Source organism: Pteropus vampyrus, unplaced genomic scaffold (genome assembly GCF_000151845.1).
Source record: "Pteropus vampyrus isolate Shadow unplaced genomic scaffold, Pvam_2.0 Scaffold510, whole genome shotgun sequence".
Taxonomy (NCBI): Eukaryota; Metazoa; Chordata; class Mammalia; order Chiroptera; family Pteropodidae; genus Pteropus; species Pteropus vampyrus.
Window position 1 is genome coordinate 339,424 of NW_011889291.1, and position 8,096 is coordinate 347,519.

Here is an 8,096-nt window from a genome sequence, read left to right on the forward strand (position 1 = left end):
CCTGGCTCACGGAGGTCGACTGAAGGCGGTGGTTGAAGAGCCATGCACCCTGTCGAGCGCATGTAGTGTGCCTGCGCCTATCTATCCTGCCGCCGCCGCGGTCACCGCCCTGCAAGGTAGGAACAGTCACCGCGCCAGGGCCATGGGGACGGGACCGGGGTTCGAATCCCGGTCCCGACGTTTCCGCATTACGTGCCGTTTGGCAGAGGCTGACGTCATCTCGCTGGGCCTCAGTTTCCCTTACCTGGTGTGGTAAGGAGGTGGGGCATGGGATGAGGTCGGTGTTCCAACAGTGCTGACTATTAAAACTAGCGAATTCCCAGAGGCTCAGTCTAACATTCATTCATGAAAATGTTATTGAGCTTCCATCTACTGTGTGCCAGTCACTGCACGGGCAGTGAACTGACAAAAATACCTGCCCTTATAGGGTTCGTATTCTAGACCAGCGCTGCCCAGTAGAAATATAAGCGAGCCACAAGCATATTTTTAAGTTGTATAATAGCTGACATTTTAGTTCAGCGCTCTCCAGTAGCTACAAATGTTGGCCACATGCATAAGTTAAACTTTCTAGTAGCCATGTTAAAGAAAAAAAAAATAGGTGGTGTTAATTTTAATAATTTGTTTCATTTAACCCAATTTATGTCCAAAATGTTACTTTAACGTGTAATCGATATAAAAAGTTAGGAGATCTTTTACATTTTTTTGTTTGTTTACACATTTTTGAAATCTGATATGTCTTTTACACTCACAGCATATCCGAAGTTGGACTGGCTACATTTCAAGGGCTCAACAGCTACACATTGCCAGTGGCTACTGTGTTAGACGGTGCAGTGCTAGAGGGGGAGATGGAAAAGAAATCAAGTGGATTCCACATAAAGAGGTGGAAAGTGGTAAGAAGAAAAAGTAAATTGGGGAAAGGGCATGGGGAATGTGGGAGTTGCAATTTGAAAGACAGTGTTCAGGAAGGTTGAAAAGATGGCATTTGCAGAAGGACCGGAAGGAGTCAAGAACACTGAACAAATAATTACTACACTCTTCATTGTAGTAATTAGTGCAGCATTCATCCTGGTAAAACATTATGTGATGGATATGTTTTATTAGCACTAATTTAGTAGCCACTAGCTCCATGTGGCTTTTTGGCACTTGACATGTGGCTGTTGCCACTGAAGAACTGAATTTTTCATATACTCAATTTTTACTTAATTGAAATTTAAATAGTCATATAAGGCCAGTGGCTTCCATAGCAGATGACATAAATTTAGGAGAATGGTGGCAAGTGCTCTGAATTGGGCATGTACCACTTGCTAAATGGTTTATGCATGTTCTCCTGTGTAATTCTTGAAACATCTCTGTGAGAAGAGAGCAGTAATCGTTGTCACCATGAATAATGAAGTCCTTCATTCATCTATACTTTATTGTTATAATTATCATTAATAAACTACTTTTAGAACAGTTTTAGATTTACAGAAATATTGCAAAGAAGGTACAGAGTTACCATTTTCTCCACACCCAGTTTTCCTTATTAGTTACATCTTTTATTAGTATGATACATTTGTTATAACTCATTAGTTATAACTTATATTAGCCATAGAGTTATAACCCATCAATATAACTAATATTGGTATATTATTATCAACCAAAGTTCATAGTTTATTTAACTTCCTTTGTTTTTAACTAATGTCCTTTTCATCTTCCAGAATCCCATCCAGGATACCACATTACATTTAGTTGTTCTCTCTCTCTTTCTCTCTCTCTCCATCTCTCTCCATCTTCCTCCCTCCTTCCCTCCCTCCCTTTCTCTCTCTCTCTCTCTCTCTCTTTTGAAATGTAATTGACATGTAACATTGTATTAGTTTTAGATGTACAACATAATGATTTTATATATGTATATATTGCAAAATAACCAGCACAGTAAGTTTAGTTAACATCCATTACCACACCTAATTACAAATTTTTGTTCTTGTGATGAGAACTTGAAAGGTCTATTCTTATTTAATTTATCTATTTGCTTACTTAAATTAGTTTCATGTATACAGTACATTGGTTAGACATCTGTATAGTTCATAAAACGATCCCCCCAATTGCTCCCTCCCTCCCCTGACCCTCCACCTAGCCATCATATTAATCCTAACTGCATTCCCTATGCCCTGCTCCCCATCCCCGTGACCAGCTATCAACTACTAATTTGTACTTCTTTAACCCTTCACCCCATTCTCCCAGCCCTCCAACCCCGCTCCCCTCTGTCCATCACCAAATTGTCCACTATATTTCTGAGTCTGTTTTTGATTAGTCTGTTCTTTTTGTTCCTTAGATTCCACATATAAGTGAAATCATATGGTATTTATCTTTCTCTGTCAGACTCATTTCACTCAGCATAATAACCTCTAGGTTCATCCATGTCATTGCAGACGGTAGGATTTCATTTTTTTAATGATGGCTGAGGAATATTCTATTGTATATATGAACCATAATTTCTTTATCCAATCGTCTGTTGATGAGCATTTAGATTGCTTTTATATCTTGGCTACTGTAAATTGTGCTGCCATGAATATTGGAGTGCATAGATCTTTATGAATTATTTTTTTGGTTTTCTTTGGATAAATACCCAGAAGTGCAATTGCTGGGTCAAAAGATATAGCCATTTTTAATTTTTTGAGAAACGTCCATACTGTTTTTCATAGCAGCTGTACCAATTTGCAGTCCCACCAACAATATCTGAGGGTTCCCTTTTCTCCGCATCCTCACCAACACTTGTCGCTTTTTGATTTATTGATGATAGCCATTCTGACAGATGTGAGGCGATATCGCATTGTGTTTTTAATTTGCATTTCTCTGATGGTTAGCGACCTTGAGCATCTTTTCATATGTCTATTAGCCATCTGTATTTCCTCTTTGGAGAAGTATCTGTTCAGGTCTTCTGCCCATTTTTTAATTGGATTGTTTGTTTTTTTGTTGTTGAGTTGTATAAGTTCTTTATACATTTTTGGATATTAACCCCTTGTCAGATATATCATTAGCAAATACCTCTCAAACAGTCGGTTGTCTTTTTGTTTTGTTGATAGTTTCCTTTGCTGTACAAAAACTTTTTAGTTTGATGTAGTCCCATTTGTTTATTTTTTCTTTTATTTCCCTTGCCTAAGGAGATATATCTGAAAAAAAATTCCTGTTAGTAATATCAGAGAGTTTACTTCCTATGTTTTCTTGTAGAAGTTTTATGGTTTCGAGACTTGTCTTACATTTAAGTCTTCAATCCATTTCAAGTCTATTCTTGTATACGGTATAAGAAGGTGGTCCAACTTCTTTCTTTCTTTCTTTCTTTTCTTTTCTTTCTTTTCTTTCTTTCCTCTTTCTTTTTATATATCTGTCCAATTTTCCTGACACCATTTATTGAAGAGACTGTCTCTACCCCATAGTATATTTTTACCTGCTTTGTCATATATTAAGTGAGCATATAGGTGTGGATTTATTTCTGGGCTCTCTATTCTGTTCCATTGATCAGTGTATCTGTTTTGATGCCAGTACCATGCTGTTTTGATTACTGTAGCCTTGTAGTATAGTTTGATATCAGGTAGTGTGATACCTCCAACTTTGTTCTTCTTTCTCAGGATTGCCGAGGCAAGTCAGGATTTTTATAGCTCCATATAAATTTTAGGATTATTTGTTCTAGCTCTCTGAAAAATGCCATTGGTATTTCGATAGGGATTGCATTGAATCTATAGATTGCTTTGGGTAGTGTGGCCATTTTAACGATGTTGATTCTTCCTACCATAAACAAGGTCTATTCTCTTGTTTATCCTGTCCTTTTAGGCTCCTCTTGGCTGTGGCACATTCTCAGACTTTCTTTGTTTTTGATGACCTTGACGGTTTTGAGAACTAGTTAAATGTGTTATAGGGTGCCCTTCTGTTGGGATTCATCTGATGTTTTCTTCATATTAAGACTGGAATGATAGGTTTGGGGGAGGAAGACCGAAGAGGTCAAGTGCTCTTCTAATCACATCATATCAAAGGATACAGACCATCAACATTGTCTCTACCTGTTGATGTTGGTCTTGATCACCTGGCTGAGGTAGTATTTGTCATCTTTCCACTGTAAATGCCCCCCCCCCCCCACATACTTCTTACTGTATACTTTGGAAGGAAGTCACTGTGCGGTCCACACTTAAAGAGCAGAGAGTTACGTTCCCTCTCCTTAAGGTGGATATCTACATAAATTAATTTGGAATTCTTCCACATGGTAGATTTTTCTCTTCTCCCCCATTCAGTAGTTTATTCAGTCATTATATCAGTATGGCCTCCTGAGTATTTTATACTCTGAGTTTTAACCTAATACTACTTTACTTATTTTGTTGCTCAGATTGTTCTGACTTTAGCCATTGGGATCTCTTCCAGTGGCTCCTGTAGCCCTTTGACACACTCCCATCAGTGCATTTGACTTTTTTCATTTTGTTTTCTTTGGAACACTTCCTTACTCTGGTACTTCAAGATGCACCAGGCTCATCTTGTATATTTCCTGCTCCAGTCCTAGAATCAGCCATTTCCCCAAGCCTGGTTCCTTTTATTAGAGAATTGTGTTAGAAACCAAGATCTGGGCACTAGGAGTGCTCATTATTTCTGGAGTGTTGTTTCTTACAGATCATCAATCTTTTTTAATTATCCACAGTGTACCAGGTACAGGCACTCAACCCTGGGGATACAACAATGACCATGCCAGATGTGGCATCTGCTCTCATGGAAGTCACAGTCAGTTTCCAGAAACAAGTTTAAGAGCGCAGCTCTGACACCGACTAACTTAGGCAAGTATGATCTTGGGCAAGTTATTTAATCTCTCTGAGCTTCAGCCTCCCCTTCCATGAAATGGGAGTGATTGTAATACTTCATGAGGGTACAGTGAGAATTAAATGAAATCATCTATTTTTAGAATCACCGAAACAGAGCCTGGCATCAAGTGCCTACTAAGTCTTACTAATAGTAATAAGAAATTACACAAATCATTATAATCTGCAGAGGTTCGGAGTGCCAGCAAAACATATAACAGGAGGACCTGACCTCATTTTGGAGTCACTAGGGAAGGCTTGTCGAGTTGGTGGTGTAGCTGAGGCAGGATGGGCGAGTCACCAGGCAAAGGGGAACAGACCGTTTTAGGCAGCAAGAACAAAGGCACTGAGGCGGGCAGGAGCTTGCACACTTAGTAACTGAGAAAAGGCTAGTGGCAAAGACATGGGTAGAAAAGGAGACTCTTGGGCTTGGAAGAAGCAGGTCACATAGGGCTTGGCTGGCCCTAGTAAGATGAGACCTGTTCCTAACAGCAAGGGAGGTGACTTGTCCAAGTGCACATGACTAGTTTAAGGACAGAGGCGGGATTTGAACCCAGGTCTGCTTTGTCTCAAGAGAGCTTTATTTCCCTGGTCTGAATTTGAAATGGGACGTTCTCGTTTTTTAATTTTGGGTTTGTTTTTTTTTTTTTTTGGAGAGAAACACAATTTTAGTTCTTAGGGGTTGGAATCAGTACACTCCAGCCGCCGAAGTTCTATGTCGTTCGAGCTCTGAGGGTCTGTGAGATCAGAGGACTCAAAGGTGACTTAGTCTTTGTCCCTGCTCTTGAGGACATCACTGCCCCAAAGGAGAGGAGGACACAGAGACATATAAATACAGCCAGGATGATAAGGAGTGAGTATAAAGCATCACCTGTCCTGAAGGGTAGTGTGTGAGCAGAGTACAGCAAGAGTGGGAAGTGCCGGGTGTAGGTCGTGAGGGAAGAAGACAGTGAGATGGGTCTGGAGAGGTGTCTGTCTCCAGCTCTAAAGGGCCCGACAGGGTCAGGCAGAGGAGCTGGCATTTATCCCATAGGCTGAAAGCCGGCAATCTGCAGCCATGTTTTTGCCCAGCCTGTGAGCTATAAATGATTTTTACATTTTTTAAATGGTTGAAAAAAGCCAAAAGAAGAATAACATTTTGTAACGTGAGAAAATGACACGAAGCACAATTTCAGTGTGCGTCAAGTTTGATCGTAACACAGCCATGCCTGTTGAGTGTGTGTTGCCATGGCTGCTTTTGAGTGGCACTATCAGAGGGAGATTTGCCCAGGCAGAGCCTGCTTCATGGCTGTGGAGACTGTCATTACCCGGGGCCCTATGCTTCTACTATTGCCATTGTGAAATATTTAGTAATCTATGCATAAATGAGAGGCCGTGCATTTTTATCTTGCACTGGGCTTTGAAAATTACATAGCCAATCTTGGCAACAGAGAATATATGGCCCACAAAGCCTACAATATTTACGATCGAGTCCTTTTCAAAAAGTGTATGCTGGTCCTGCCATGGTGGGCAGAATAACAGCCCCCCAAAGATGTCCATGTCCTAATCTCCTGAAACCTGTGACTATGTTACCTTTCCTGGCAAAAGGGGCTTTGCAGATCGGATTAGATTAAGTATCTGGAGGTGGGGAGATTATCCTGGATTATCTGCATGAGGCCAGTGTAATCACAAGGGTTCTTGTAAGAGGAAGGCAGGAGGGTCAGAGTCAGAGAAGGAAATATGACAGTGGCAGCAGAGGTCAGTGATGCCATTACCAGCTTTGATCATGGAAGAAAGAGCCATGAGCCACAGATTGCGGGCGGCACCCAGAAGCTGGAAAAGGCATGGAAACATTCTCTCCTAGAGCTTCCGGAAGGACTGTAACCCTACCGACACCTTGTTTTTAGCCTGATAAAACCAATTTCAGGTTTCTGACCTTCACCGTGATGCAGTGGAAAGCCATGACATCTGAACCATTTACAGGGCTCCATATGTGGGCGGGGGTTATTTTGGGAACATAAGAAATGAGTTTAAATGTCAGGTTAGTTGTTCACTGGTCAGCTCCCTAACAGAGCTGAGGCGTCAAAGTGGAGTGCCTATTTTGAGAACAGAAGCCGGGCAGGCCCGAGCAAGCCCAGAGAACCTTCTGGCACTCAAGCTCTTTGGGGGCCCAACTTCGGTCTGATTCTGCTTCAGGTGCCAAGTAGGTCAGTCATGTAGGAAACCAGGAAGCTCTATTTATTTTTTCTTAGGCTGCTGAGTTTATTTCAGGTTAGCAACAGTTTGGAGTTCACGTCCTGAATAGTTCAGAATTGGAAGGGCGATAGCGCTGGCTCTTTTGGGGCACGGGTCACCCATGGTTCCTGTGTCTGACCTGGAGAGCCTGGCCCTGGAGGGGCACGGAAATGCAGGGCTCCCCTTCCGGAGCTGCTGTGCTAGTAACCTAACTTCCCCGAGCCTCGGTTTGCTTGTTTGCAAAAGGCAGGTGGCACTGCCACCTCGGGAACTGAGGAAAGCAGGCACTGAGCAGAGCATCTAACGTGCTGGGACATCTAACGTATCAGTGAGTCCCTAAAGAAGGGTCTGTGGTTAATGCCCCAGAGAGCATGAGGCTTTGCTTATTGTCTTAGAAATCGGCTCCTTGAGTGCCACCCCATGAGATAATGTGGGGTGCTGACCTGAGTGAGCTTGTCAGGTTTTCCAGAATTGTCTTTCTGGGTCTGACCCATTACCCTTCGACTCCAGTATCTTTCTGGCAAGAACAGCAGTGGGAATTTTATCTCCCAGAGTGTCAAAGGTTAGAAAGGTCCCCACTGCTCCAATTCTCAAGGTCACAGAGTGGCCTGATTTCCCCTGTCTTCCCAGAGCAGTATTTCATATCTAGGTGTTGTCACATGGTCACGCTCCTTATTGCTACCAGTGACTCATAGTGGTCACTATCATTTTTTTTTTTTTTCATTTTTAAGATTTGTTGTTTTTTAATCCGGCTATTTTTTTTTCATGCCATATCAGTTCTCTTTCTTGATTTGTCTCTAAGTGTTTTACATGTATTTGCTGGGCTTTTTGCAATGCTTCTTTAAAAAAGTGTTAAGTGAAATTCAGTGGTTTCTAGTATACTCACAAAGTTATGTAAATATCACCACTATCTCATTCCAGAACATTTTTACCACCCAAAAAAGAAACCCCATGGCCTTTAGAAGTCACCCACTAGCTCCTGGCAACCACTAATCTATTTTTTGACTCCATGGATTTGTGCTTCTGATCACTTTATATAAATAGAATCATACAATATGTGGCCCTTTG

At 41.5% G+C, this 8,096-nt stretch overlaps 1 long non-coding RNA gene across 1 annotated transcript; it reads left to right on the forward strand.

Moving 5' to 3' along the window:
• Window positions 1-4,793, forward strand: LOC105307706. The gene is made up of 3 exons (XR_002777777.1): window positions 1-116; window positions 752-890; window positions 4,669-4,793. It is a non-coding gene; the product is annotated as an uncharacterized LOC105307706 (long non-coding RNA).
• The last annotated feature ends 3,303 nt before the right edge of the window (window positions 4,794-8,096 follow it).